The 11,051-nt window shown below is 41.2% G+C and overlaps 1 pseudogene; it reads left to right on the forward strand.

Moving 5' to 3' along the window:
* Nucleotides 1-329: 329 nt before the first annotated feature.
* On the forward strand, nucleotides 330-6,794 carry LOC104403363 (annotated as a pseudogene).
* Nucleotides 6,795-11,051: the final 4,257 nt, after the last annotated feature.

The raw sequence follows: 11,051 nt of genomic DNA on the forward strand, positions 1-11,051 counted from the left end.
AAAGAGTTTAAAAAACCGAAGGTAATGACTGCACCCTCAATAAGAATCACAGAATCATAGAACGGTTTGGGTTGGAAAGGATCTTAAGATCATCTAGTTCCAACCCCCTGCCATGGGCAGGGACAAGAAAGACTAATTATGTTTAAAAAACATGTTCTCTCACTGATTTAGTTTTATCTCACTATCCTGAAGCGATTTTAGAAGCATCTAAAGAAACTAGTACTTAATCATTAGGATTCTAAGCAGCAGATTGGTCGGGGATCTCACTAAATTGTCTGCACAGCTCTAAGAGAGTGTGAAATTTTTCACTTCATTTCTGTTTTTCTCTTCTTTTCTGCAGAGTAAGAGTTTCTGCTATGTGTTTCATGGGTTTCAGTAGGTTTCCTCTGGACACTCAGACTGCTCTTTAGAACCAGAAAGCCGTAAGTTTAATTTGTACCTGTTCTTCACATGTGCATTCTTAGCAGCACTCCATCTTGTTAATAATACCTTTTACACTTATTTTGGCATGTGACCTGAACCCTTCAACCTCTACAGGTTAAATTGTGGCCAGTTTGGGATCTTTCCAGAACTTAGTGAGCTTTGGGAAGATAAAAAACCATGGTGCACCCTGCTTTGTTTTGACTGGGATATTGCAAGGCCTGAATCTAAAAATGTTTCCTCTGTCAAAAATTACGGGTTTTTTTTCTCTTTTTCTGAGAAAAAAGTGCAAGTTAAAAGTAAAATGTCAATATTTAACCTCATGGAAAAATGAAAACAAGTGCTTATGTTACTGTGAAATACCTGCTTTCTCATCCCTGACTCAGTTGTCTGTAGTAAGTTGTAGAGCTGGGCAACAAATGGCAATTCTGTTTTGCTAAGCCTTTTGCTATCTCAAAATTTATTTCTATTTGGATTATGAGTAAAACTGGGATGCTGGTTTTTTGTTTAGTCTTGGAAAGGAGAACAGATCCTCAGTTTTCAGGCAGTCTGCTCAGTGTCGCAGCTCCAGAGCTCGCATCCTAAGTGCTCTGAAACCCTGAGCACGACCATGTCCCCCATCTGTCAGGTAAACTGGTAACAGGGCATAGGGGTGGGGTCCACTTAGAAGAAGGTGGAATGTGGTCTTTGAAAATTTTCCATGTCAACTAAGTGGCAAATTGATGTGAAAAAAGTGGTTTTTGGGGGTTTTCCCAAACAGTTTGAGTGGTCTCCTATCCCTAAGAAAAGAAAATAGAAGCATTATACCAGCAGAAGAGGTGAATTAGTTTTTACTTTCTCAGATGCGTACAATGGAGGTGTTACACTTGAAACTTGGATACAAGTCTCTGAGCACAGATGAGCATTATCTCCCTCTCCCAGTTTTTCAATGAAGAATTCAGTGCTTCCAGTGGACTAGCCTTTTACAGCAGTACTGGTACAGTAAACCCCTGCCATTAGAAGAGAAGCACAGGACACAGTCATGCAGAATGACTTTTCAAATTCAAATTCATTGCTCATAAATGACAGTTACTGCTTAGAGGTCTCAGTTAAAATGAGGTCTGTCAATCACACTGGTGTATTCGCCTACATCCTTGGTTTTCCTTACATTACCAGAGTAAGACTTTCTGGATATTAGAAGAAAAGGCCGTAACACTTGTAACTTAACATCTGACAATAAGAATCTGAAAAAATGCACAACAACCAAATATATGCTGGTGCGAGCTCTTACAAAATTGTGGTGCTTCTCTTAAAGTCACTGGAGTATTGGTTTTACAGGAATCTTTGGGTCCTGGTTATATAGAAAAGCTTGAAAACGCAAACCCTAAAGGGTCAAATACTAGAGAGAAAATAAGAGGAATCCCAGTGTGTTTTATTGCCTAAAATCTCCTCATTTTTGGAGCTGTAATATGGCACTAAAAGTCTACTAACTAGAAGATTTCCACATGAGAGGATTTATAACCTATTGAGATCTAATTTATGGTTTTCCTAATGTTCCATGTTTACACATAAAGTTGCAGAGAAAAAACCCCTTTATGTCAGCGCTGCATTGTTTAACTACAGGTATCTGTCCCAGACAGGTTTTTATTTCTCCATATAGAACTTGAGCTATACTTTCTGACAAACTGCACAAGGCTTTAAGAGTTTATTATAGCCTTGATTTCATGCAAGGTGGGTTTTATTTTCTTTGTATTTGTACATGCAATTATAAATTTTTAAATACTTCTCTATATAAATAGTCTAACCATATGTTTTTAACCAGATAAAATAGCATGTTTGCTACTGAACTCACCAGTCTGAGTGATAATATCCACATTTCAGTGTGGATATTACCCTTGATATCAAAGCAGATTAATTAAACAGAAATTATTCCATATAATATGATGAAGTGCATAACGCTTTGCAAAAAAGCCTTGAAGACATCCAGGAAAGCTGCAAACAGATCTATTTACTGTATTTTATTTATGGGACAGCTGCTTTTTGCATTTAAAAAAGATCCATTCAAGTCTGCAGTGGCTGATACTGAATGCAGTAATACCAGTTTAAATTACGAAGCAGCCGAAGCAGTAAGGAATTCACAGCATGATAAAGTTCTTCATCCTTATCTCTTGCTCGTGTATGAGCTAAAAACAGAGCCCCAGAACAATTATCATGTGAGAAGAGGGCGAGTGATACCTCACTATCATAACTGTGCCTTGCTGAGAGCTACGTCAAATTTGTCCTTGTTGCAAGAAGGAGACTGGGATGTTTTCCACCAAACTGCTATCACTGAGTGTTGAAACTGGGTTCCAGGAACTTGGATGACTTCTTTCTGCCTTGCTGTTCTCATAAAGAAACACTTATGCAAGCAAATACAGCCTTGTGCACAACAGTGCAACCCCACACCACCTCGGTACCCAGCCCTTTGCAGCACCTCCACACCACCTTTGACTTTTTGCAGTGTAACTGCTTAACACTTACATGCAGATGTTTTGAAGATGAGCGTACTCAGCAGGGTAAAGGTGGAAGGAAAGACCTTTTCTTTAAGTCACAGGGACCCTGGAAAGTACCTGAACAATGTGTGTACCATATTTGTTAATTAGAACACTGCCCTTTGTAAGCACATACTTTTCTTTGGCTTTGAGGTTTTCTTTCTCACAGGAGGCTCCACTTTCTCTTGTTCTTTTATTTTGCTTCTTGTGGGATGAAAATGATTACACACAAGCCCTGCACCTGAAGTAAGTAACAGTCGGGAACAATTAGCACAGCTCTAATGGGAGCCATCTTCCCCTGAAGGGTCTTGGGCAAAAAATGGACAAAAATGCTGCTCACAGAGCAGCATTCTGCATTTTAGGTTCTGCATATCATTTCCTGTGCGTCTCAGAGAACTACACATGCATAGCATTTAGGCTTTTGGAGTTCCTTTGCCTCCATAGGAGCAACAATTTCAATCCATTTCTGAGACAATGATTTTTAAACCCCAAAATCTTCTCCACAAGTGAAACCACGTAAAGCGTGTTTAATATTAGATGGGGTGTTTGTTGATATATTGTTTTTTTATAAAGTACCTCTTTGTGATGGCATAACTGCTCCAACAGAGGCTCGTTAATGTCTCTATTTGTACTGGACAGGCAGATGCTGCACAGTTCTGCCTTCTTTTCAGGTTATTATACATCGCAGGAGGCGATGCCTTGCCGCACAGAGAGACCGTGCCACCAAAATTCACTAGATGGCACCCTTTCCTCTGAAGTCAACGCTGGGCAAGCAAAGCGGTCTGTCGGTAGGAAAAGTGCTGCTTACTGCTGGGTATTTATAGCATGAGGCAAGGCAGGCTACATTTTGGGGGAGCAGGGTGCTGGCTTTACTGTCCTAGCTGGGCTGGACAATCACATTCTGCCTGTGTTCTCCCGGCAGTTTCACTTGAAGTCTATTTACTTTCTTTTTCAATTTCCTAACCTCAACTATAATATAGTATTTTATTTATGCTGTCATGATGCTTTGCTCCCAAGGCAGCAGTATTTTAATGAGCGATGAAGGACAGTTAGTAAAGCACTGTATAAAACCAAGGTGGTGGCAATATTTCTTAGGCATTTACTACTACTGATGAGAATACACCATTCCAATTGAAAGGAGAAGGCCAGTGAACAGAGCTCACAAATAACACAGCTCTTTTCTCCCCCAACCTGTTCCTCTCTTTTTTTCAATAGGTTGGCACAATCAGCTTTTTATAAACTTTGCACTTCGGAGACCTATTTTCTTTTTTGTGCTACAATCCTACTTCCCTGCCATGCTGATGGTGACTCTGTCTTGGGTTTCATTTTGGATTGAGAGGTTCTGAAGTTACTTTAGCTTCTTATTTACGCAGGACATGAGTTATAAATCTATTTGTTAGTTGAACAACAAATTACGGTACCTCCTGCCTCCTTTTATTAATGCATCAAGCAACTCCTTTTGTTTATAAGAAATGTTAACTTCATCTTTTAAAATAAAGTTTTAATTCTCAGTAGTGTTGTCAAGATGGTTTTGCTCATCATGTTCTTTAATTTATATAAGGATTTCTGCAGACGGTTATGCATCAGGAGTTCTATGAATAATGCACATTTCATTAGCATAAGCATACATAATTTATAGGCCATGTTAACAGCAAAGTTTAAAAAGCTTAGCTCCCTAGCCCAGAGTATACATATTTCAAATAAACTGATTTCCTCCTATGTGGTATATTTCAAACACCATCCTTCAACCTAAGGAACTTGCAGAGAGGGAGAGGGAAACCTCCCGTATGTTCCAATGGACTTGAACTAGCATAAAACTGGAGAAAGTCTACAGTGAGAGCCATCTGAAGGGCCATGCCATCAGCCAGTGCTGTCTCACAGGTATTACTGAGATGTCTTCGCTTCCAGTGTTACATTCATCTCTTTAAAAGCAGGTCCTCACTCGGTTGGTTGTTAGTCTTGGGTATTTTTCTGAGATAGAGCAAACCAAAATGAGATGAATTGCTGCATGTAGGAAGAGATTGAAGGGACGAGGGTGAAATTCTAGACACACTGAAGGAAACAAAACCTGTTTCTTCGTTTCAATGGATATAGCATTTTTACACTAGAGTGTTTTTAGACAGACATACGACATATAACAAAGACATACAATCTGATACATGTTCTCAAGAAGTACAATTTGAGAAGGGCTGGGAGGGAAATTGGTGATTCTTTAGTGATTCTCTGGGACAAGAAGGTGTGTAGTGGAGACCCTGGCTCTGAGAAGCGACGAAAGCCCACAAACCTGCTTTCACTTCTCCACAGCGGTGCTTAAAGCTATCACAGGAATGTATTCCTTACACTGCTGAATCACCACTCTTGCATTCCCACCGTTCAAACCTGGTGTGCAGCAGCTCTAACTGCACGCACTGAGCAGAGATGATTTACTTGTTTCAGTATTGTACGTGATAGGTCCTTCATGGTTCACTCCACTTTTCAGAGCCTGTGCAATGAAGTTAAAGGCAGTGTCAATGATATACCCTCACAGAGCTGTGCTGCCCAAGCAAAGTTGATGAGCTAAACAGAACGAGCTGGCCAGTATTATGAGAACCTCCCGTTTTTCTTTGGCAGGCATAACTACAGTGCTGACAATGTCAACCATCATGACAGGAGTAAGTGCCTCAATGCCTCAAGGGGCTTACATAAAGGCTGGGGATGTGTATTTATGGACCAGCTTCCTTTTTGTCTTCCTGTCTGTCATCGAAGATGCAGCAGTGAACTATCTCACCACAACTAAAGAGAGAAAGCAACTCAAAAAACAGGGCAAAGTACAATCCTCTCTGTGTTTTGTTGCCTTCAGAAAGCAACAGAAAGCCACAGAGTAATCTTGACATCACTGTGAGAACAGTGCAGTAACTATGTCCGTGGCTCCATTCTGTATCTCACTTTATTTTGCCCAGCTGAAGGGGGGAAATCTATCATCCTCTCTGAGATCTTGAGAAAGCTGTGCTTTCTCTCCCTTCCTTTTCTTGTGGCAGAGGTTAGGGAGCTCACCTCCTGATTCCCCTCTCCCCAGAGGAAGGTAATCTTCATTCTCTTCTCAAATACTTATTGATCAAAATGTACTTCTTCTCTCTGAAATATACAACAGAATGCAGTCGTGTGATTTTCCTTCACATTTCCTGTGCAGCATAATGTATTTTTTCTTTTCCTGTTTTGCCATTTTTAATTAGGGAGATGAGTTTAATGATGTTTTTTTTGTCCCAGGACCAGATGAATGACAAGGTCATTCTTAAAAAAGTGTGCCTGGAGCAGAAATGTGCACAAGTTAAATGTTTGCTTTCTATGAAGCACTCACTTAAAACCTTTGCTTCAAGAGTATCCCCATATGTAAACTCATTTGTTGTCTGTGGGGCAGGCTCTACAGATAGCAATACTGTGAGCAATAACCCTGTTCTCCATATGCTCTCCACAGAAGCAACAGCATTGAAGAGAAAGCTTGCTTTATTTTCTGCTTTATTTATTTATGATTTACTAACATGGCTCCTGCTAGGTACAGAATAACTATTCTTTGTTGCCAGGCTTCAGGAATGTATAGTATTGATGCAGTGCAAGCAATGGTTTTCAATGGCTGCTTTCATGATATGGATGTGGGCATGGACCTGACTGCTTTTTCAGACCGCTGTCAAGAGAATAAGACTCGGGCATGTGCAGCCACTGTCTCCAGTGTGGGCACAACTCACATAAAGAGGAAGAGAACTCTGAAGGGAAGTGTGGGCAGGATTATTTTATGGAAGAATCATGTTATTGACCCATAGTCCAGGATTATATTTCCCAGTGTGTACATTATGTTCAAGTTTATTTTACTGGGGTTTGTACACATGAACAAAACCATTTATAAGCTAGGCATTAATTTGTGTATGAGGGTAGCATTGTGCTTTAAAAACAATGCAACAGCAGTAGCGGAAAGGGTGAAAAGCTTCCAAAACTGACTTCTGTGTCATACCAAGGCTGGTTTGGTTAGCAGCAAAGCTGTTGATGAAAACTCTCAGGAGTCTGGTTTCTTTTTCAACTGGACTGTTGCAATGCTCCATTGGAGCAATCCAATGCACTTGCTACTACTGCAGTAGCGTAGAAGCAGTTTGCTTACTAAGGGACCTCTTTGTCACACACCTGAAGACCCAGCATCTCCCACTTGGGGTATTATCCAGTCTCTATCTACTCTCTAACCATTCCTCTTTATTTAGCCTTTCTGTTTGTTCTCCACTTGTCACCCATTTTAATAGGCAATCAGCACCAAACACCTTCAGATAGCTCCTATCCTCATTTCACTTGCTGCATTTTGATTTTGCTAGGAAACCTGCATGCACCTCAGAAGCCTTAGTCCTCGGATGGTAATGAGGGGGAAAGCGATTATGGCTTTGCAGTGGAGCAGGGACCAGTAGAAAGAAGGGCCTCTATTTTGGAGAAATCTAGCTAACTAGTCCCTGGGGCAGAACAGGAACCAAGCCCCAGACCCAATGCACTCAGTGTCTTACAGCCACCTCCCAGGTAGGTGACCAGCATCACCTGCACAAGCTGCGCCCCTCCTGTGGCACCCACACAACTGTGCCTCATGGAGACCTGCTGTAACCACCAGCTTTCTGCACAACTGTTTGTTTCAGAAACACAGGCTTTGAGGCAGACATTTTAGAAAGCTTGGTCAAGAAAACAAACCAACCACATCTTCAGCAGAATCCGGTTCTTCTGATTTATGTTGCGTATGTGAGCTTGGGGTTCTACCCCGCTCCCTCTCCCTTTGGCTTTTGAGATTGGATGTTACAGTGATCCCCAGCACAGTTCAAGATACCACACTGAGACACATGGGAAATAAAAGGAAACAGCTGTGCAAAAACAGAGCACTATGCAGGAATCCTGTTGGTCCCAGATGAATGCTGCATGGAAATATCCTTAGGTTCAGGCTAAGGAGGTTGAATTAAGAATATTCAGGGACACACATGGCTCCAGAAAAGAATCAAGATTATTTTTGTGACTTCCCCAAATAAAGAGCATTTTCCACTTACATTCCTTGGGTTTGTCTGACATTTAATGGAGTCAGTTTATATTTACAAAGTCAGGTCAAAATGGTAATTCGTGGCAGCAAAAAATGTCACAAGGTCAATGCTTGGTCACTGCTTGGTCAAAATCAGGAAATGGGAATAAATTTGGAAGCCTGAACCACTCTCTGGTTTATTTGGTTTTCCTGCTCCAGTATTGTGTTGCTCATCACATGGTGATGTTTCTCACTGTTCCAAAAAGCTGCATTTGCCAAGCTGGAGTGACAGAGCTGGAGAAGCTGGTGACACGCTGCATGCCGGGTGACTGAAATCTGACGGAGTGGGTAGTTTGGCAGCCAGTTAGCTGGCAAACAAATGATCAGAGCTAAGACAGCTTTGATACTCTTCCAGGAAATCCTGTCATGGAAAGCAGAACCTTATTCAGGCATGACAATGCTGGGAACATAAAGCCAAAGGATACGCAGGCTTTGGCAACAGCACACTTAGACCTCAAGCTGAGCGAATGTGTAATATAGATGTATAAAAAAATTACCATGACATCCCTGTTACTGCACTGCCATTATGGAAGCATCCTGCACATATGTTCCACATTGCCTGAGAAGATCCCATCTAACTGTTCCAGATGTGTGATGTGTGTCCTAAACTTTTCTTATCAACTATCATAACAATGTTTTCACATAGTTTTTGTTATCTGCCTTACCGGCAGAGGTATTTGTTGGGTAGCCAATGGTGAATAAGAATCCCTGTGTGTTTATTGAACCAAACCAGTTCCCTCTTCCAAATTTCTTACAGGATCTGCAGCAACAGAAGCCCTGCAGACAGATGCCCAAGCCCCGTGTAGGCTGTCCAGCAAACAGGCCCACACAGGGAAGTGCGCAGGAGAAGAGATTCCTGCCTGCATTTACCATCCAGGCACATCCTACACAGGTGCCTGAAAGCTGCACAGCTTGCTTTGCTGGAGGAAACGGTCACTTGTTTTCAACTGTGAATGTAACCATTGTCAAAACAGTACTATAGAGCAAGTCTTATTATAATAATAAGATTGCATGTCGTGATGATGAAACGTAACTGCATACTTCTACAGCAAAGCTTATAATTATCAGGAACAATTATACTTAAAATTATACTTAAAACAATTATACTTTAAAAAAATCTATTGCTTGTATAAATAGTAAAAAATAGCAACGTTATTTCTTGTTTCAAGGGTGCAAGAGAGGTGACTAAAACTCATATATGACCCTTGTCTGAGCCTTGTGCTGTCTTCCAGAAATGGATGGTAATAAATACTTTTAGTCAATTTGTCTACACAGGCCAGCATGGAAGTTTGTGTTTCCCATTCCTGTTGCTTGTGGCTGGTTTTGCAGCCAGTCAGAAGTAGAGGTTTTACATTCCAGTGTTTACTAACAGTTAAAACATCACAGCCATTATGTAAATACATACGTGTTTGAGTATTCATGCTAGTGGTATTCAAGCAGTTATACTGAGAGTGGATTTTTGGAACAGAAATAACACCTTGTAATGGTTTCTGTGACCAGCTGAGGTGCAGGATGTGGCCTCCCTATTTTTAGCTTCTGCTGCTACACCCATCTGTAGTAAGAAAACATCCTGTAAGTCTTGAGGTAGGTGATGGAACCTTTTAAGTCTGGAGAACTACTTTATTCTTCAAAGCTTTAGAAGTCTCATGGAAGAATTAAGCAGAATTTCATGCCAGTAACCTGTTTTTCAGAGAGCTACAAAAAGGTATACCTTGCAGAGTCTTTACACTAAAATAGTCACAATTCATTAAACTTTGCCAAGTCTCCTAAATGTTGAATGACATTGTGATGAACTACATCAGAATCATAAAGTAGGGAAGGTCTTCTTTGGAAGTCACAGCCCAATGAAAGACAAATGCTTTATGGAGAAATTTTACTATCTAATTTGTACACATTTGTGCAATTAGGATGACTTTAGGGTCATTGCCGGCAAAACCTCTCTCTTGGTAATCCACCCACATGATGACTAACCTGTACTTCAGGTCAGCTGGTGATCAAAGTGGTCCAGATGGTAAAGGAACAAGGACCGAACAGGATGAGCAGTGTTTGCTTTTTTCTCTCTTCCATCTCCTTTTCCCGTTTATTGTATTTTGCCGATCTCTCTATTCTGTACGTAGGAGTTTGCCGGCTGCACCCACGAAGGCGGAGCCCGCTGGAATCACGTACCGTTTGTTCCAGAAGATCCACCTAGTGCCAGGAAGCAGGAGATACTGCTGTGCGAGTAACAACCGCACCGCAAGGGTAAACTGCAAACCCACTTCCTACAAAAGGAGGAATTTGAACGGGTATTTTAGATGTGAAAGGCTCCATTATTTCCCCCCATGAGGGGTTGGTGGAACACTGTCCCCTCTTTTACCTGTAATCAGAAGGTCCATCTAGTAACTAACTTATACCCCATGTAACTTTCTATTTACATTAGCCGTGCAATGTAAAGCTGCTGAGGTTTCCAAAGCACCTTTTCCTGGTGCATTTTGTATGCTGTATTTCTGCTTTGTATGCTTCAAGTTGCCAGTACACAAGATCAAAACTTAGGCAAAGCCTACCTACCAATTTTCCTGATGTCTTTCAGCTCATGTAAATTCACCAATTAATAGACATCTTTAATAAAGGTAACTAAAAATATTACTAGAAGTTTTCATGCGCTCAGTGAGGATTCTAAAGATTTCTTTGAGGCAGCCTCGGAGGGGCTCTGGAACAAGATTTTGGTCCGGGAAACAATAATGCAGCTAAAAAACAGGAGCTTTTGTGTGCATGAAGTCTGTTTTTATACAAATAACCACGAGTTTTTATGTTGTATCTCCTACCTTATCCGTGTTACCTCCAACTTTAGTGGAGATACTGTTGTGCAATTTCCTATAGTGGCCAAATAACTTGGGCAGACGAAGAACAACAACTTCTAGCACAGACTGTTTTCAGCTGGCGACTGATTTAAAACTTTATAGGTTGGGAGTGACAACATCGCGATCTCTCCACTACGCGAGGTTAAATGGCGTGAAAACACTGGCCTCCGTTACCGCCCCGTACCGGCGGACACCACTCCTGCTCCGCGT

The sequence above is a fragment of the Nestor notabilis genome, unplaced genomic scaffold (genome assembly GCF_000696875.1).
Source record: "Nestor notabilis isolate BGI_N333 unplaced genomic scaffold, ASM69687v1 scaffold2023, whole genome shotgun sequence".
NCBI classification, from domain to species: Eukaryota; Metazoa; Chordata; class Aves; order Psittaciformes; family Psittacidae; genus Nestor; species Nestor notabilis.